The sequence below is a fragment of the Scyliorhinus torazame genome, chromosome 1 (genome assembly GCF_047496885.1).
Source record: "Scyliorhinus torazame isolate Kashiwa2021f chromosome 1, sScyTor2.1, whole genome shotgun sequence".
NCBI lineage: Eukaryota > Metazoa > Chordata > Chondrichthyes > Carcharhiniformes > Scyliorhinidae > Scyliorhinus > Scyliorhinus torazame.
This window is the reverse complement of record NC_092707.1, coordinates 203,755,028-203,775,509: the sequence shown is the minus strand read 5'-3', so window position 1 is coordinate 203,775,509 and position 20,482 is coordinate 203,755,028. Positions and strand designations below refer to the sequence as shown.

Below are 20,482 nucleotides of genomic sequence, written 5' to 3'. Positions count from 1 at the left end.
CAGGTGAGGACCTCGAGATGATTGTTAGCACTAAGGAGGTAGTAATGGGCAAGTTAATGGGGCTAAAGATGGACAAGTCTCCTGACCCTGATGGAATGAATCCCAGAGTGCTAAAAGACATGGCTCGGGAAATTGCAAATGCACTAGTGATAATTTACCAAAATTCACTAGACTCTGGGGTGGTCCCGGCGGATTGGAAATTAGCAAACGTGACACCACTGTTTAGAAAAGGAGGTAGGCAGAAATCGGATAATTATAGGCCAGTTAGCTTAACTTTGGTAGTAGGGAAGATGCTGGAATCTATCATCAAGGAAGAAATAGCGAGGCATCTGGATGTAAATTGTCCCATTGGGCAGATGCAGCATGGGTTCATAAAGGGCAGGTCGTGCCTAATTAATTTAGTGGAATTGTTTGAGGACATTACCAGTGCGGTAGATAACTGGAAGCCAATGGATGTGGTGTATCTGGATTTCCAGAAAGCTTTTGACAAGGTGCCACACAAAAGGTTGCTGCATAAGATAAAGATGAATGGCAATAAGGGTAAAGTAATAGCATGGATAGAGGATTGGTTAATTAATAGAAAGCAAAGAGTGGGGATTAATGGGTGTTTCTCTGGTTGGCAATCAGTAGCTAGTGGTGTCCCTCAGGGATCAGTGTTGGGCCCACAATTGTTCACAATTTACATAGATGATTTGGAGTTGGGGACCAAGTGCAATGTGTCCAAGTTTGCAGACAACACTAAGATGAGTGGTCAAGCAAAAAAGTGCAGAGGATACCGAAGTCTGCAGAGGGATTTGGATAGGTTAAGTGAATGGGCTAGGGTCTGGCAGATGGAATAAAATGTTGACAAATGTGAGGTTATCCAATTTTTTTTGGGGGGGCTCCTCACCCAGTTCCTCCTCCCGCTTGCCCTTCAGCTCCTCCGCCGAGGACTCCTCCGCCTCCTGCAGCTGCTGGTATATGTCTGATACCTTTCCATCTCCTACCCACATGCCCGAGACCACCTTGTCCTGTATCCTGCGGGCAGGTAACAGCGGAAATTCCACCACCTGCTTCTTCAAGAAAGCGGGGACTTGCAGGTACCTAAAGGGGGCACACCCTGGGGGCAACCTGAATTTCTCCCCCAACGCCCTCAGGTTAGCAAAAGTCCCATCTATAAACAAGTCCCCCATCCTTTTGATACCCGCTCTGTGCCAGCTTAGAAATCCTCCGTCCATTCTACCTGGGACGAACCTGCGGTTGTTTCATATCGGGATCAGACTGAGGCCCCTACCTCCCCCTGTGCCTTCTCCACTGACCCCAGATCCTCAGTGACATCATCACCACCGGGCTCGTGGTGTACCGTGCCAGCGGGAGTGGCAGCGGTGCCGTAATCAGTGCCCCCAAGCTAGTATCCCTGCAAGACGCAGCCTCCAGTCGCTTCCACTCCGCCCCTCCCTCTACTACCCATTTCCAAATCATGGATATGTTCACTGCCCAATAATAGCTGCAGAAGTTTTGGCAGCGCCAGCCCCCCCCTCTCCCCCCACGCTCTAAGAATAGTCTTTTAACTCGCGGGGTCTTGTTTACCCACACAAATCCGCTGATAATCCCGTTCACCCGCTTGAAGAAGGACTTGGTGATGAGGATGGGAAGGCACTGGAAGACGATCAAGAACCTGGGGAGGACCGTCATCTTCACGGACTGCACCCTGCCCGCCAGAGAAAGCGGTAGCATGTCCCACCTCTTAAAGTTTCCCTCCATCTGATCCACAAGCCGCGTTAGGTTGAGCTTGTGCAGGGCATCCCAACTCTTAGCCACCCGTATGCCCAAGTAGCGAAAGCTCCTCTCCACCATCTTGAACGGGAGCTCTCCCAGTCTCTTTTCCTGGCCCCTCGCATGGAACCATATGCTTTCTTAACCAGTGTATGCACAAGCTCTGCTACCTTAAGGGACCGGTTTACATCCAAACCAAGATCCCTCTGATCAATGGTGCTTCCCAGGGCCCTGCCATTTATCATGTATTCCCTTGTCTTATTTTTCCTGCCCAAGTGCATCACCTCACACTTATACGGATTGAATTGCATTTGCCACTGATCAGTCCATCTGACCAATCCATCTATATCCTCCTGTAATCAAAGGCTAGTTACCGGACTTCCAGTTGCGGCGGTGCTCAACTAAGCCGCACGTTTCGGCGGCTCCAGCTCTGACGGACTTTAGGGCTCTTTTTGAGAGCCCCAATGGGGAATTTTCGCGACGAAACCCGGTGTGGGGCGAAGCAACAAGGAGTCCCCCCCCAGTGTGCAAGAAAAAGATCGGCGGCGGTGGCCAGATCACGGAGGATCCTCGAGGGCAGCGGCAGAGGAAAGAAAGAAACAAGATGGCGTCGGGGGGAGCCCAGGCGACATGGGGACCGGACCAGGATGAATTTCTCAGACGGTGTGTGGAGGAGTTAAAAAAGGAGATGCTGGCCCCGATGTTACTGGCAATCGAGGGGCTCAAAGAGACACAAAAGGCCCAGGCGATAGAGCTCCGTGTGGTGGAGCAGAAGGTAACTGAAAACGAGGACGAGATCCTGGGCCTAGCGGTCAAAATGGAGACGCACGAGGCGCTACATAAGAAATGCATCGAAAGAATTGAAGTCCTGGAAAATAGATCAAGGAGAAAGAACCTCCGGATCCTGGGTCTCCCCGAGGGAGTGGAAGGAGCTGACGGCGGGGCTTATGCGAGCACGATGCTACATTCGCTAATGGGAGCGGAGGCCCCCTCGGGCCCCTTGGAAGTGGAAGGGGCTCACCGGGTCCCTGCGAGGAGACCAAAGGCTGGAGAACCACCAAGGGCGATGATGGTCATGAGATTTCACCGCTTCAACGACAGAGAGGTTGCTTTGAGCTGGGCCAAGAAGGTACGAAGTAGCAGATGGGAGAATGCGGTGATACGAGTGTATCAGGACTGGAGCGCGGAGGTGGCGAGAAGGAGGGAGAGTTTCAATCGGGCCAAGGAGGTGCTGCATAAGAAGAAAGTAAAGTTCGGGATGTTGCAGCCGGCGCGATTATGGGTCACGTACCATGATAGACATTACTATTTTGAAACGTCGGAAGAAGCATGGACCTTCATCCAAAAAGAGAAACTCGACCAGAACTGAGGGACTGATGTTGGTGGGGAAACGACAATGTTGATGTATAGAAATGTAAATTGGGGAAAGGGAGGTTCACTGTATCGGGACGGTCTTTGACAGGGGGGGGGACACTGAGAAATGTGAGCGCCGGTGGGGGGGGGGCGGGTGAAAGAGACATAGGCGGGGGATGGGGAATGGGAACGGGGCTGTAGGGGAGCTGTGCCATAGGGGGCGGGACGGTTCTAGGAAAGCACGGGTCTTTTCCCGCGCTAGAGAGATGATGGCGGGAAAATAGGCGCAAGGAGGATGGGAGTTCCACACACGGGGGGGGTCAAGGAGAGAGCGGGAGAAGCCGGGGTCAGTTGAAGTCAGCTGACTTTCGGAAGCAATATGGGGGGAGTAACCATGCTAGATGGGGATCTAGCGGGGGGGGGGGGGGGGGGGATAACTGGGTTGCTGCTGCTGGGATCGAAAGGGAGCTGGTAAGAGAAGAGGTGGTCGGGCCGGAATGCGCCGCCTGGGGGATAGGTGGATGCGCGGGACCTGGACGTGGTGATGGCTAGTCGACAGGGGAGGGGAGCGGGCAGCCCCCCCAGTCCGGCTGATCACGTGGAACGTGAGAGGCCTAAATGGGCCGATTAAGAGGGCCCGAGTGTTCGCGCACTTAAAAGGACTGAAGGCAGACGTGGCCATGCTTCAAGAGACGCATCTGAAGGTGGCGGACCAGGTTAGGTTAAGGAAAGGATGGGTAGGGCAGGTGTTCCACTCAGGGCTGGATGCAAAGAATAGAGGGGTGGCCATATTGGTGGGGAAACGGGTGTCGTTCGAGGCTAGGAACATTGTAGCGGACAACGGTGGCAGATATGTGATGGTGAGTGGCAGACTGCAGGGAATGGAGGTCGTGCTGGTAAATGTATATGCCCCGAACTGGGATGATGCGGGATTTATGAAGCGGATGCTGGGACGTATCCCGGACCTGGAGGTAGGAAACCTGGTAATGGGGGGGGGGGACTTCAATACCGTGCTAGACCCAGGGTTAGATAGATCTAGATCCAGGACCGGAAGAAGGCCGGCAGCGGCCAAGGTGCTTAGGGGGTTTATGGACCAAATGGGGGGAGTGGATCCGTGGAGATTTGCTAGGTCGCTGGCCAAAGAGTTCTCCTTTTTCTCCCATGTCCATAAGGTATACTCCCGGATAGATTTCTTCGTTTCGGGAAGGTCACTGATTTCGAGGGTGGAAGGAACAGAGTACTCGGCCATAGCTGTTTCAGACCATGCCCCGCATTGGGTGGATCTGGAACTAGGAGAGGAGAGGGAACAGCGCCCACTCTGGCGACTAGATGTGGGATTATTGGCAGATGAGGGAGTCTTCGGAAGGGTGCGGGGATGTATCGAAAGGTACCTGGAGGCCAATGATGATGGGGAGGTCCGAGTGGGGGTAGTATGGGAAGCGCTGAAGGCGGTGGTCAGGGGAGAGTTGATCTCCATCAAGGCTCACAAGGGGAAAACAGAGGCCAAAGAGAGAGAGAGATTACTGGGGGAGATTTTGTGTGTGGATAAAAGATATGCGGAGACCCCGGACGAAGGACTATATAGGGAGAGGCGAAGACTCCAGACGGAGTTTGACCTGCTGACCACAGGGAAGGCAGAGGCGCAGTGGAGGAAGGCACAGGGGATGAGATATGAATATGGGTAAAAGGCGAGTCGCCTGTTGGCCCACCAGCTTCGTAAGAGGACAGTGGCGAGGGAAATAGGGAGAGTTAGGGATGAAACGGGAACTACGGTGCGGATAGCAGGGAAGGTAAATGAGGTGTTTAAGACCTTTTATGAGAGGTTATATAGGTCCCAACCCTCGGAGGGAAAAGAGGGGATGCAGCAGTTTCTGGACCAACTAAGGTTCCCGAGGGTGGAGGTGCAGGAGGTGGCAGGCCTGGGGGTGCCAATTGGGGTGGACAAGGTGACCAAAGGGCTGGGGAACATGCAGGCAGGGAAGGCCCCGGGACCCGATGGGTTCCCGGTGGAATTTTACAGGAAATACGTGGACTTGTTGGCCCCGCTGCTGGTAAGAACCTTTAACGAGGCCAGAGAAGGGGGGACTCTACCCCCGACAATGTCGGAGGCGACAATATCACTAATCCTGAAGCGAGATAAAGATCCGCTGCAATGCGGGTCTTTTAGGCCTATCTCACTTCTGAATGTGGACGCCAAGTTGTTGGCAAAAGTGCTGACAATGAGGATAGAGGATTGTGTCCCGGGGGTGGTGCACAAAGATCAGACAGGGTTTGTAAAGGGGAGACAATTGAATGTCAACGTGCGACGGCTATTGGGGGTGATAATGATGCCCCCAGCAGAGGGGGAGGCAGAGATAGTGGCGGCAATGGATGCAGAGAAGGCATTTGATAGGGTAGAGTGGGAGTATTTATGGGAGGTGCTGAGGAGGTTTGGGTTCGGAGAGGGGTTTGTCAGCTGGGTTAAACTCCTCTATGGGGCCCCAATTGCAAGTGTAGTCACAAATCGACAAAGATCGGAGTATTTTCGGTTACATAGGGGAACAAGGCAGGGGTGCCCTCTGTCCCCATTACTGTTCGCGCTGGCAATTGAACCACTGTCCATAGCGCTGAGAGACGCCAGGAAATGGAGAGGGGTGGTTAGAGGGGGAGAGGAACACTTAGTGTCATTCTACGCAGATGACCTACTGCTGTATGTGGCGGATCCAGTGGGGGGGGGGGGGGGGTGACAGAGGTTATGCAGATATCGAGGGAGTTTGGAGATTTCTCGGGATATAGGCTTAACATGGGAAAAAGTGAGCTTTTCGTAATACACCCTGGGGACCAGAGTAGAGGGATAGATGGCCTGCCGCTAAGGAGAGTGGAAAGAAACTTCCGAGATCTGGAGATTCAGATAGCCAGGAGCTGGGGAACCTTACACAAACTCAATCTGACTCGGCTGGTGGAGCAAATGGAAGAGGATTTCAAAAGGTGGGATATGCTGCTGCTGTCACTGGCGGGCAGAGTGCAGGCGATTAAGATGATGGTCCTCCCGAGGTTTCTATTTGTGTTTCAATGTCTCCCCATATTGATCACTAAGGCCTTTTTCAAGAAAATAGATAGGAGCATCATGAGCTTCATGTGGGCAGGGAAGGCCCCGAGGGTAAGGAGGGGGTTCCTGCAATGTAGCACGAACAGAGGGGGACTGGCGTTGCTGAACTTGGGCGACTATTACTGGGCCGCCAATGTGGCGATGATCCGCAAGTGGATGATAGAGGGAGAGGGGGCGGCGTGGAAAAGGCTGGAGATGCCGTCCTGTAAAGGAACGAGCTTAAAAGCGCTGGTGACGGCGCCGCTACCGCTCTCCCCGAAAAGGTTTACCACGAACCCAGTGGTGGCGGCAACATTAAGTATCTGGGGGCAATGGAGGCGACAGAAGGGTGTACTGGGAGCCTCGGTGTGGTCCCCGATCAGGAACAACCATGGGTGTGCCCCAGGAAGGTTGGACGGAGGGTTCCAGAGCTGGCACCGGGCACGAATTAGGAGAATGGGAGACTTATTTATAGATGGGACGTTTGCGAGCTTGGGAGCGCTAGAGGAAAAGTATGAGCTGCCTCCGGGGAATATCTTTAGATATATGCAGGTGAGGGCATTCACGAGACAACAGGTGAGGGAATTTCCGCTGCTCCCGACACAGGGGATCCAGGATAGAGTGCTTTCGGGGGTGGGTGGGTCGGGAAGGGCAAAGTGTCCGAAATATACCGGGAGATGAGAGAAGAGGGGGAGGAGCTGGTAGAAGAGCTGAAAGGAAAATGGGAAGAAGAGCTCGGGGAGGAGATTGAGGAGGGTTTGTGGGCTGATGCCCTAAGTAGGGTAAATTCCTCTTCCTCGTGTGCCAGGCTTAGCCTGATCCAATTTAAGGTGCTACATAGAGCACACATAACGGGAGCTAGGTTGAGCAGGTTCTTCGGAGTGGAGGACAGGTGCGGGAGTGCGGGGGAAGCCCGGCGAACCACACACATATGTTTTGGTCGTGTCCAGCATTGGAGGAGTGCTGGAGGGGAGTGGCAAGAGTGATCTCGAAGGTGGTGAAGGTCCGGGTCACGCCAAGCTGGGGGTTAGCTATATTTGGGGTAGCGGATGAGCCGTGAGTGCAGGAGGCGAAAGAGGCCGATATTGTGGCCTTTGCGTCCCTGATAGCCCGGCGAAGGATTTTACTCATGTGGAAGGAAGCAAAACCACCCGGCGTGGAGGCCTGGAAAAACGACATGGCAGGGTTCATAAAACTGGAACGGATGAAGTTTGCGCTGAGAGGATCGGCTCAGGGGTTCTCCAGGCGGTGGCAACCGTTCCTCGACGATCTAGCGGAATGTTAGGGGGAAAATAGATAGCCAGCAGCAGCCCAGAAAGAGGGGGGGGGGGAGGGGGGGGGTAAAATGTTTTTGTTCTGGATGGGGTGGGCAGCACTATTTCGTGTTACTTTGTTAGTTCACTACTTTATTTAAACAATGTTATCTATTAGTTATCGTGTTACCGTTTTTGTTGATTTGTAAGGAGGAAAAATTGTGTTTGAAAACTTTAATAAAATATATATTTTTTAAAAAGGCTAGTTACCCTTCTCACTATTTACCACCCCACCAATTTTCAGATCATCCGCAGCTGTTCTTGATATCACGTGTGGTGAATTGAATTGGATGAAGACTGACATCTGTGATGCTGGGGACATCTGGAGGAGGCCGACATGGATCATCCATTCGGCATTCTGCTAAAGATTGTTGCAAATGCTTCAGCCTCATCTTTTGCACTGATGTACTGGGCTCCTCCATCATTGAGGATGGGGATATTTGTGGAGCTTCCTCCTCCAGTGAGTTGTCTAATTGTCCAGCACCATTCACAGCCGGATGCGGCATGAATGTTTGGCACATAAGTATGTTTTCATCAGGTTGATCATTTTTAGGTATGCCTGGTGTTGCTCCTGGCATACCCACCTGCACTCTTCATTGAACCATGATTGGTCCCCTGGCTATGTGGTAATGGTAGAGTGGGGATACATCGGGCCATGAGGTTACAGATTGTAGCTGAGTACAATTCTGCTACTGCTGATGACCCACACAATGGAATGTATCCTCAATGTGAAGACATGACTTTGTCTCCACAAGGACTGTGCGGTGGTCACTCCTACTGATGATGTCATGGCCAGATACATCTGCAGCAGGCAGGTCGGTGAGAATGAGGTTACATATGTTTTTCCATCTTGTTGGATCCCTCACTGCCTGCCGTAGTCTCAATCTAGCAGCTATGTCCTTTAGGACCAGGCAAGCTCAGTCTGTGGTGGTACCACAGAGTCATTCTTGGTGATGGACAGTGAAGCCCTCCACCCAGAGTACATTCTGCACCCTCAGTGCTTCCTCCAAATAGTGTTCAACATGGAGGAGTACTGATTCATCAGCTGAGGGGGGACGATCCGTGGCAAGCAGCAGGAAGTTTTCTTGACCATGTTTAACTTGGTGCCAAGAGACTTTGTGGGGTCCAGTGTCGATATTGATGACTCCCGGGAAACTCCCTCCCGGCTATATATCACTGTGCTGCCACCTCTGCTATGTCTGTCCTGCTGGGGAAATAGGGCATACCCAGGGATGGCGATGACTGGGACATTATCTGTAAGGTATGATTCCATGAGTATGACTATGTCAGTTGTTTCTGTGAGAATTTCTGAACAAGCCCCCAAACATTAGTATGGAGAACTTTGCAGGGTCGACAGGGCTGGGTTTGCTGTTGTTGCTTCCAGTGCCCAAGTCAAAGCTGGGTGGCCCACCTGGTTTCATTCCTTTTTGATTTCTTTGTAGTGGTTGGTTAGGCCATTTCATAAGACATTTAAGAGTCAATCACATGGCTGTGGGTCTGGAGGCACATGTAGGCCAGGCCAGATAAGGACGACAGGTTTCCTTCCTTAAAGGACATTCATGAACCAGATGGGCTTTTCTGACAATCGACCATGGTCATCATTAGACTTTTAATTCCAGATGTTTTATTTCCATGGTGGGATTCCAAACCAGGTCCCCAGAACATTACCCTGGGTCTCTGGATTACTAGACCAGCTACAATATCACTGCTCCATTGCCAAACTTTGATAGCTGCAAAGGGGGACATCTTATAAGAAAAGGTTGAACAGGTTGGGCCTGTATCCATTGAAGTTTATCCATTGAAGGTTAGAAGACTGAGAGATGACTGGACTGAAGAATGATATCCTGAGGGGACTTGACAGACTGGATGCTGTAAGAATATTTTCCCTTGTGGGAGAGACTAGAACAAGGGGACATGGTTCAAAAATAAGTGGTCTCCCATTTAAGTTAGAGATGAAGAGAAATCTTTTTTCTCAGAGGGTCAAGAGTCTTTGGTGCTTTCGTCCCCAGTGAGGGGTGGAAGCAGGATCTTTGAATATTTTTAAGGTAGATAGATTCTTGACTAACAAAGAAGTTTAAGGTTAACAGGGGTAGGCAGGAAAGTGGAGTCGAGGCCACAAGCAGATCAGTCATGATCTTATTGAATGGTGAAGCAGGCTCAAGGGACAAATGGTGTACTCCTGCTCCTAATTCATACATTCCTATGTATGCTCAAAAGTATAAACACTAGCACAAAGGGGCTGGGCCAAATGGCCTATCCCTGTGATGTTCATCCCATTTAATTCACTGTGAAGAACAATAACTTGCACTCATAAAGGATCTTTAACATTGTAAAGCGCCCCAGGGGCTTTATAGATGCATCAGCAGACAAATCTGACATTGAGGTACATTAAGGAGATGTCAAAACAAGTGCTTGGTCAAGGAGATGAGCGTGCAGTGAACATCTTAAAAAAGGAGAGATGGTTGGGAAGTGGAGAGGTTTAGAAAGGACTTGGTCCTGTTTCTGTAGTTTTTCCTGCTGTCTGGTGTTCTGAAGACAGGAGTTCATACAAAAAACAAAGAACAATACAGCACAGGCACAGGCCCTTCGGCCCTCCAAGCCTATACCAGTTATGATACCACCCTCTGGCCAAAGCCCGCAGTACTTCCTAGTGCCATATTCCTCTATACCCATCCTACCCATGTATTTGTTGAGATGTCTTTTGAACACCGTTAATGTATCTGCTTCCACAACCGCCCCGGGCAGCGCGTTCCAGGAACTTCGTTGTTAAAAACCTGCCTCGCACATCTCCTCTAAACTTTGCCCCACGGACATTAAACCAATGCCCCTAGTGACTGACCCCTCAAATTTGGAGCAGGTGATGTATCTGCCCTCAAGACAGTGGCTCTATCATGCCCCACGCAAGTGCGCATTTATGATGTGGTTAGGTATTTAACCAGGAGAGGGTGGAGGGCACAGCTCAGCTTCATCCTGCCCTTGAGATATTCACACCTGGAAACTTCCAGTTGGATCAGGTAGTAAGCAGAGCTGCGATATCCCCATGAACTGCATTTTATGACCAGCACAAATATTTCCACAACACAAGGTAGAGAATACTCCCAACTAAATAAATACTATTGCCGAACAGTTTCAGGATCTGCGTTAGACCTAAAGTCAGATGGCTCATTACACAATTTTTCCCACGTTGAACTATTCTGATGTCACTGTCATAGGCAGTTAAGTGAGTGGGCAAGAAAGTGACAGATGAAATATAATGCGACGAAATGCAAAGTTAGCAACTTTGGTAGGTTAAAAAAAAAAGCTGGATAATTAATGATAAGAGACTGGTTATATTAATTTTCAGTGCAATTTGGGTGTCCTTGTCTCCAGAAATCTAACAGGCAGATGCAGCAAACAATTCGGAAATCAAATGTCATGTTAGTTTTTATTACAAAGGCAATAAGAATATAACAGAAGAAAAATCTTACGACAACTGTATAGGGCCTAAGTGTGACACACCTGGAATACTGTAGTAGAAGTTTGTTTCTCCAAGGATATACTTATCTTAGAGGGAGTGGAACAAAAGTTCACTCTTATGAATAGCTGGGATATAGGGATTGCTCAATCAATCATTGAGTAGAAGTTTAGAAGGGTAAGAGGTGACCTCACTGAAACATAAAATCCTTCAAGGGTTTGACAGGGTAAATCTTAAGAGGATGTTCCCCTGGCTAGGAGAGTATACAGCTAAGGGAGTGACAGTATGGAATAAGGAATTTAGGACTGAGATGAGGAGAAATTCCTTCATTCAAATAGTTATGAACCTTTCGAATTCTTCACTGCAGAGAGCTGTGAATGCTCAATCATCAATTATATACAAGCCAGAGAGTGACAGATGTTTTGATACCAAGGGAAGCAAGGGATGTGGGGTAATTGGAGAAGGTGTAGTCTGTAGTTGGCTAGTCATCATCTTACTGAAAGGGAGGGGGCTAAAAAGCCAACTGTGGCTCCAATTTTTGATGTTTTCATATCTTGATTGATAAAGCAAATAAAATGCAAAGACAAAAGACACCATAAAAGGTGTAGTAAATGGAGGTTACTTTCATCCACGGAATGACGCACATTTGCTTGCGATTGTCATGGGTGTACTTCAGTCACAAGTGAACGTGTTACAATACTGCATCCCCTGCTTATTATTTATTCTTTTAATGGTAGACTCCTGTCAATGTTAATGTAAACTTATACGTGGTGGGGTTTTCTTGGCTTTGTGATAATATTCACTCCTGAGTTGGATGCAGTATGAACCGTGGTCTAGATAGTTCAGGTCAGCGATAACCAGAGATCGCAATCACACCTGGTGGATGTGGATACCCTACAATCCTCATCGCATGGACTGTGCAAATCCATACAAGCCTTCCACCATAGAGTTCGAAGTTGAAAGGAATTCTCATCAAATGTCAACCTGCAAATCCTTCACCACGTCACAGGTTTCACCAAGAAATGTGCATGCTAGAAAATAAAGATGACTTACTCAGTGAGGTTAAGGCTAACACATGCAGCCAAGAAGGGCTGGGACAGAGTAAGCTCACAGGTTTCTAACACTGCTGCTATAAAGTAGCCAACATCCTGAACCCTCACTGCTGGATGTTTCTGCTGTTTTTGCCCCAACACAATTATGTGCTACAATTTTAAAGCATCTTCAATCACATTTTAACTCTGAGGTAGCACGTGCTGAGGCTGCATATGCAAGAAACAAAAATAGGGAATGCTAGCAATATTTATGAGGCTGTCCTTCTCCTCATTCAAGACCCACAAAGATGCACTCTCTGCCAGAAATTACTGGATAGCAAATCGGAAATAAAATGGGATGGCATTCCTCTCCCAAGCTCATGAACACCAAAGCCAACTGGTGCAGTCCCACCACCATCAACTAACTCAGCACAGGCAGATCAATCCACAACCTTCATTCACTAAATGAAACACCAGAAAAGGCAGGGAAATCTATTTTCAATTGCTATTTTTAATGGCACCATGTTGGCTAAATGAAGAGTATATAGATTAAAAAAAGCATGAACCATTGCAGAATCTTTCTCCACTGCAAAAACCAATGGAACTCCTGGGTACATTAGTGCACATACCTGTGAAAATTTACACAGCAACACTACCCCTTACACAGAAGGCTCACGCTCCCACTCATCACCAAAATCAACTCAAGCAGTTACCAAAATCACAGCATTGCTGACAATGGAGATATTTTAAGGAAAAATAAAGTGTATGAGGGAGGGGCAAATCCACTGAAACATAGCTGCTCATTGCTTTGGGTAAAGTTTCACAGACTCTCAGAATGAGAGCTGAGACAATATTGTGATGGAAACCCCAGTGAAATAATGAGCAAGGTCATGAAAAATGAAATGAAAATCGCTTATTGTCACAAGTAGACTTCAAATGAAGTTACTGTGAAAATCCCCTAGTCGCCACATTCCGGCACCTGTTCGAGGAGGCTGGTACGGGAATGTTAGATGTTGGATGTTAAAATGGGAAATTGTAAATCTACGGGAGTGAAGAGAGGTGGTTTATATTCCTCAGATGGACTCATGATAAATACAGATGCTGTGAATGGAACACAGCCACACATTGTTTTTTTAAATGTCTTTTCATTTCACATCAGCACTTTTGCAGAAAAACTTCAACAGCAGTTCAAGCCAAAGAATGAAAACCCAGAATTACAGCCGTGGCAATCTGTTAAATAGCTCTGGGAATATAACCTTCTTTACAATAATTGCCATTTACTTTCCCAACTGTGGCATGTTTCCCTCAGTTAAACACAGGGCTAAATAGGTTTCAATTTGCTAAGCCCTTTCTGATCAGAACCAGCCCAAAGGTTCCCACAACTATTAATAGCAATAAAGTAGCCCAATGGCAATTTCAGTGAGATGGTGAAAAGACTGGATGCATATTATAAATGGTTATTCTGGGGGTGGCAGAGCGGGGATGAGGGGCGGAGCAGGGGATCAGGGGGCAGAGCAGGGGGGCAGGTGGCAGAGCGGGGGGGGCAGGTGGCAGAGCGGGGGGGGCAGGTGGCAGAGCGGGGGGGGCAGGTGGCAGAGCGGGGGGGCAGGTGGCAGAGCGGGGGGGGCAGGTGGCAGAGCGGGGGGGCAGGTGGCAGAGCGGGGGGGCAGGTGGCAGAGCGGGGGGGCAGGTGGCAGAGCGGGGGGGCAGGTGGCAGAGCGGGGGGCAGGTGGCAGAGCGGGGGGGCAGAGTGGGGTGCAGGGGGCAGAGTGGGGGGGCAGGGGGCAGAGCGGGGGGGCAGGGGGCAGAGCGGGGGGCAGGGGGCACAGCGGGGGGCAGGGGGCACAGCGGGGGGCAGAGCGGGGGGCAGGGGGCAGAACGGGGGGGCAGGAGTCAGAGCGGGGGGGCAGGGGGCAGAGCGGGGGGGCAGGGGGCAGAGCGGGGGGGCAGGGGGCAGAGCGGGGGGGCAGGGGGCAGAGCGGGGGGGCAGGGGGCAGAGCGGGGGGGCAGGGGGCAGAGCGGGGGGGCAGGGGGCAGAGCGGGGGGGCAGGGGGCAGAGCGGGGGGGCAGGGGGCAGAGCGGGGGGCAGGGGGCAGAGCGGGGGGCAGGGGGCAGAGCGGGGGGCAGGGGGCAGAGCGGGGGGCAGGGGGCAGAGCGGGGGGGCAGGGGGCAGAGCGGGGGGGCAGGGGGCAGAGCGGGGGGGCAGGGGGCAGAGCGGGGGGGCAGGGGGCAGAGCGGGGGGGCAGGGGGCAGAGCGGGGGGGCAGGGGGCAGAGCGGGGGGGCAGGGGGCAGAGCGGAGGGGCAGGGGGCAGAGCGGAGGGGCAGGGGGCAGAGCGGAGGGGCAGGGGGCAGAGCGGAGGGGCAGGGGGCAGAGCGGGGGGCAGGGGGCAGAGCGGGGGGCAGGGGGCAGAGCGGGGGGGCAGGGGGCAGAGCAGGGGGGCAGGGGGCAGAGCGGGGGGCAGGGGGCAGAGCGGGGGGGCAGGGGCAGAGCGGGGGGGCAGGGGCAGAGCGGGGGGGCAGGGGCAGAGCGGGGGGCAGGGGCAGAGCGGGGGGGCAGGGGCAGAGCGGGGGGGCAGGGGCAGAGCGGGGGGGCAGGGGCAGAGCGGGGGGGCAGGGGCAGAGCGGGGGGGCAGGGGCAGAGCGGGGGGGCAGGGGCAGAGCGGGGGGGCAGAGCGGGGGGGCAGGGGCAGAGCGGGGGGGCAGGGGCAGAGCGGGGGGGCAGGGGCAGAGCGGGGGGCAGGGGCAGAGCGGGGGGGCAGGGGCAGAGCGGGAGGCAGGGGCAGAGCGGGAGGCAGGGGCAGAGCGGGGGGCAGGGGCAGAGCGGGGGGCAGGGGCAGAGCGGGGGGCAGGGGCAGAGCGGGGGGCAGGGGCAGAGCGGGGGGCAGGGGCAGAGCGGGGGGCAGGGGCAGAGCGGGGGGCAGGGGCAGAGCGGGGGGCAGGGGCAGAGCGGGGGGCAGGGGCAGAGCGGGGTGGCAGGGGCAGAGCGGGGGGGCAGGGGCAGAGCGGGAGGGCAGGGGCAGAGCGGGGGGGCAGGGGCAGAGCGGGGGGGCAGGGGCAGAGCGGGGGGGCAGGGGCAGAGCGGGGGGGCAGGGGCAGAGCGGGGGGGCAGGGGCAGAGCGGGGGGGCAGGGGCAGAGCGGGGGGGCAGGGGCAGAGCGGGGGGGCAGGGGCAGAGCGGGGGGGCAGGGGCAGAGCGGGGGGGCAGGGGCAGAGCGGGGGGGCAGGGGCAGAGCGGGGGGGCAGGGGCAGAGCGGGGGGGCAGGGGCAGAGCGGGGGGGGCAGGGGCAGAGCGGGGGGGCAGGGGCAGAGCGGGGGGGCAGGGGCAGAGCGGGGGGGCAGGGGCAGAGCGGGGGGGCAGGGGCAGAGCGGGGGGGCAGGGGCAGAGCGGGGGGCAGGGGCAGAGCGGGGGGCAGGGGCAGAGCGGGGGGGCAGGGGCAGAGCGGGGGGGCAGGGGCAGAGCGGGGGGGCAGGGGCAGAGCGGGGGGGCAGGGGCAGAGCGGGGGGCAGGGGCAGAGCGGGGGGCAGGGGCAGAGCGGGGGGGCAGGGGCAGAGCGGGGGGGCAGGGGCAGAGCGGGGGGGCAGGGGCAGAGCGGGGGGGCAGGGGCAGAGCGGGGGGGCAGGGGCAGAGCGGGGGGGCAGGGGCAGAGCGGGGGGGCAGGGGCAGAGCGGGGGGGCAGGGGCAGAGCGGGGGGGCAGGGGCAGAGCGGGGGGGCAGGGGCAGAGCGGGGGGGCAGGGGCAGAGCGGGGGGGCAGGGGCAGAGCGGGGGGGCAGGGGCAGAGCGGGGGGGCAGGGGCAGAGCGGGGGGGCAGGGGCAGAGCGGGGGGGCAGGGGCAGAGCGGGGGGGCAGGGGCAGAGCGGGGCGGCAGGGGCAGAGCGGGGGGCAGGGGCAGAGCGGGGGGGCAGGGGCAGAGCGGGGGGGCAGGGGCAGAGCGGGGGGGCAGGGGCAGAGCGGGGGGGCAGGGGCAGAGCGGGGGGGCAGGGGCAGAGCGGGGGGGCAGGGGCAGAGCGGGGGGGCAGGGGCAGAGCGGGGGGGCAGGGGCAGAGCGGGGGGGCAGGGGCAGAGCGGGGGGGCAGGGGCAGAGCGGGGGGGCAGGGGCAGAGCGGGGGGGCAGGGGCAGAGCGGGGGGGCAGGGGCAGAGCGGGGGGGCAGGGGCAGAGCGGGGGGGCAGGGGCAGAGCGGGGGGGCAGGGGCAGAGCGGGGGGGCAGGGGCAGAGCGGGGGGGCAGGGGCAGAGCGGGGGGGCAGGGGCAGAGCGGGGGGGCAGGGGCAGAGCGGGGGGGCAGGGGCAGAGCGGGGGGGCAGGGGCAGAGCGGGGGGGCAGGGGCAGAGCGGGGGGGCAGGGGCAGAGCGGGGGGGCAGGGGCAGAGCGGGGGGGCAGGGGCAGAGCGGGGGGGCAGGGGCAGAGCGGGGGGGCAGGGGCAGAGCGGGGGGGCAGGGGCAGAGCGGGGGGGCAGGGGCAGAGCGGGGGGGCAGGGGCAGAGCGGGGGGGCAGAGCGGGGGGGCAGGGGCAGAGCGGGGGGCAGGGGCAGAGCGGGGGGGCAGAGCGGGGGGCAGGAGACAGAGCAGGGGGCAGGGGTGCAGAGCAAGGGGGGGCAGAGCCGGGGGGGCAGAGCAAGGGGGGCAGAGCTGGGGGGCAGAGCGGGGGGGGGGGGGGGGGAGAGCGGGGGGGCAGAGCGGGGGGGCAGAGCGGGGGGGGCAGAGCGGGGGGGGCAGAGCGGGGGGGCAGAGCGGGGGGCAGAGCGGGGGGCAGAGCGGGGGCAGAGCGGGGGGCAGAGCGGGGGGCAGAGCGGGGGGCAGAGCGGGGGGCAGAGCGGGGGGCAGAGAGGGGGGCAGAGCGGGGGGCAGAGCGGGGGGCAGAGCGGGGGGGCAGAGCGGGGGGGCAGAGCGGGGGGGCAGAGCGGGGGGGCAGAGCAGGGGGGCAGAGCGGGGGGGCAGAGCGGGGGGGCAGAGCGGGGGGGCAGAGCGGGGGGGCAGAGCGGGGGGGCAGAGCGGGGGGGCAGAGCGGGGGGGCAGAGCGGGGGGGCAGAGCGGGGGGGCAGAGCGGGGGGGCAGAGCGGGGGGGCAGAGCGGGGGGGCAGAGCGGGGGGGCAGAGCGGGGGGGCAGAGCGGGGGGGCAGAGCAGGGGGGCAGAGCGGGGGGGCAGAGCGGGGGGCAGAGCGGGGGGGCAGAGCGGGGGGGCAGAGCGGGGGGGCAGAGCGGGGGGGCAGAGCGGGGGGGCAGAGCGGGGGGCAGAGCGGGGGGGGCAGAGCGGGGTGCAGAGCGGGGTGCAGAGCGGGGGGCAGAGCGGGGGGCAGAGCGGGGGGCAGAGCGGGGGCAGAGCGGGGGCAGAGCGGGGGCAGAGCGGGGGCAGAGCGGGAGGGCAAAGCGGGGGGGCAAAGCGGGGGGGCAGAGCGGGGGGGCAGAGTGGCGGGGTGCAGAGCGGGGTGCAGAGCGGGGGGCAGAGCGGGGGGCAGAGCGGGGGGCAGAGCGGGGGCAGAGCGGGGGCAGAGCGGGGGCAGAGCGGGGGCAGAGCGGGAGGGCAAAGCGGGGGGGCAAAGCGGGGGGGCAGAGCGGGGGGGCAGAGTGGGAGAGCCGAGCGGGAGGGCAGAATGGTGGGGCGGGGTGCAGAGCGAGGGGCGGGGTGCAAAGCGCAGGACAGGGGCAGAGTGCGGGACAGGGGGCAGAGCAGGGGGTGGGGGCACAGCACGGGGGCACAGCGTGGGGGGCACAGTGCAGGGGCACAGCACGAGGGGTATATCACAGGGGGCACAGCACAGATGGGTACAATGTGGGGGGCACAGCACAGAGGTGGCAGCACGGGGGGGGGGGTCACAGCACGGAGGGGGTCACAGCACGGAGGGGGTCACAGCACGGAGGGGGTCACAGCACGGAGGGGGTCACAGCACGGATGGGGTCACAGCACGGAGGGGGTCACAGCACGGAGGGGGGGGGACAGCACGGTGGGGGGGGCACAGCACGGTGGGGGGGGCACAGCACGGTGGGGGGGGCACAGCACGGTGGGGGGGGAACAGCGTGGTGGGGGGGCACAGCGCGGTGGGGGGGGCACAGCGCGGTGGGGGGGCACAGCGCGGTGGGGGGGGAAACCCCAGTGAAATAATGAGCAAGGTCATGAAAAATGAAATGAAAATCGCTTATTGTCACAAGTAGACTTCAAATGAAGTTACTGTGAAAATCCCCTAGTCGCCACATTCCGGCACCTGTTCGAGGAGGCTGGTACGGGAATGTTAGATGTTGGATGTTAAAATGGGAAATTGTAAATCTATGGGAGTGAATAGAGGTGGTTTATATTCCTCAGATGGACTCATGATAAATACAGATGCTGTGAATGGAACACAGCCACACATTGTTTTTTTTAATTTCTTTTCATTTCACATCAGCACTTTTGCAGAAAAACTTCAACAGCAGTTCAAGCCAAAGAATGAAAACCCAGAATTACAGCCGTGGCAATCTGTTAAATAGCTCTGGGAATATAACCTTCTTTACAATAATTGCCATTTACTTTCCCAACTGTGGCATGTTTCCCTCAGTTAAACACAGGGCTAAATAGGTTTCAATTTGCTTAGCCCTTTCTGATCAGAACCAGCCCAAAGGTTCCCACAACTATTAATAGCAATAAAGTAGCCCAATGGCAATTTCAGTGAGATGGTGAAAAGACTGGATGCATATTATAAATGGTTATTCTGGGGGTGGCAGAGCGGGGATGAGGGGCGGAGCAGGGGATCAGGGGGCAGAGCAGGGGGGGCAGGTGGCAGAGCGGGGGGGGCAGGTGGCAGAGCGGGGGGCAGGTGGCAGAGCGGGGGGCAGGTGGCAGAGCGGGGGGCAGGTGGCAGAGCGGGGGGCAGGTGGCAGAGCGGGGGGGCAGGTGGCAGAGCGGGGGGGGCAGGTGGCAGAGCGGGGGGGCAGGTGGCAGAGCGGGGGGGCAGGTGGCAGAGCGGGGGGGCAGGTGGCAGAGCGGGGGGGCAGGTGGCAGAGCGGGGCGGCAGGTGGCAGAGCGGGGCGGCAGGTGGCAGAGCGGGGCGGCAGGTGGCAGAGCGGGGGGGGCAGGTGGCAGAGCGGGGGGGCAGGTGGCAGAGCGGGGCGGCAGGTGGCAGAGCGGGGCGGGCAGGTGGCAGAGCGGGGGGGCAGGTGGCAGAGCGGGGGGGCAGGTGGCAGAGCGGGGGTGGCAGGTGGCAGAGCGGGGGTGGCAGGTGGCAGAGCGGGGGAGCGGGGGGCAGAGCGGGGGGCAGGGGGCAGAGCGGGGGGCAGGGGGCAGAGCGGGGGGCAGGGGGCAGAGCGGGGGGCAGGGGGCAGAGCGGGGGGCAGGGGGCAGAGCGGGGGGCAGGGGGCAGAGCGGGGGGCAGAGCGGGGGGCAGGGGGCAGAGCGGGGGGCAGGGGGCAGAGCGGGGGGCAGGGGGCAGAGCGGGGGGCAGGGGGCAGAGCGGGGGGCAGGGGGCAGAGCGGGGGGCAGGGGGCAGAGCGGGGGGCAGGGGGCAGAGCGGGGGGCAGGGGGCAGAGCGGGGGGCAGGGGGCAGAGCGGGGGGCAGGGGGCAGAGCGGGGGGCAGGGGGCAGAGCGGGGGGCAGGGGGCAGAGCGGGGGGCAGGGGGCAGAGCGGGGGGCAGGGGGCAGAGCGGGGGGCAGGGGGCAGAGCGGGGGGCAGGGGGCAGAGCGGGGGGCAGGGGGCAGAGCGGGGGGCAGGGGGCAGAGCGGGGGGCAGGGGGCAGAGCGGGGGGCAGGGGGCAGAGCGGGGGGCAGGGGGCAGAGCGGGGGGCAGGGGGCAGAGCGGGGGGCAGGGGGCAGAGCGGGGGGCAGGGGGCAGAGCGGGGGGCAGGGGGCAGAGCGGGGGGCAGGGGGCAGAGCGGGGGGCAGGGGGCAGAGCGGGGGGCAGGGGGCAGAGCGGGGGGCAGGGGGCAGAGCGGGGGGCAGGGGGCAGAGCGGGGGGCAGGGGGCAGAGCGGGGGGCAGGGGGCAGAGCGGGGGGCAGGGGGCAGAGCGGGGGGCAGGGGGCAGAGCGGGGGGCAGGGGGCAGAGCGGGGGGCAGGGGGCAGAGCGGGGGGCAGGGGGCAGAGCGGGGGGCAGGGGGCAGAGCGGGGGGCAGGGGGCAGAGCGGGGGGCAGGGGGCAGAGCGGGGGGCAGGGGGCAGAGCGGGGGGCAGGGGGCAGAGCGGGGGGCAGAGCGGGGGGCAGGGGGCAGAGCGGGGGGCAGGGGGCAGAGCGGGGGGCAGGGGGCAGAGCGGGGGGCAGGGGGCAGAGCGGGGGGCAGGGGGCAGAGCGGGGGGCAGGGGGCAGAGCGGGGGGCAGGGGGCAGAGCGGGGGGCAGGGGGCAGAGCGGGGGGCAGGGGGCAGAGCGGGGGGCAGGGGGCAGAGCGGGGGGCAGGGGGCAGAGCGGGGGGCAGGGGGCAGAGCGGGGGGGCAGGGGGCAGAGCGGGGGGGCAGGGGGCAGAGCGGGGGGCAGGGGGCAGAGCGGGGGGCAGGGGGCAGAGCGGGGGGCAGGGGGCAGAGCGGGGGGCAGGGGGCAGAGCGGGGGGCAGGG

At 59.0% G+C, this 20,482-nt stretch overlaps 1 protein-coding gene across 2 annotated transcripts in view; it reads right to left on the bottom strand.

The window, feature by feature from the left end:
* oscp1b (organic solute carrier partner 1b) overlaps positions 1-20,482 on the bottom strand; it is a 90,510-nt gene that overhangs the window by 68,880 nt on the left and 1,148 nt on the right. The window lies entirely within an intron of this gene.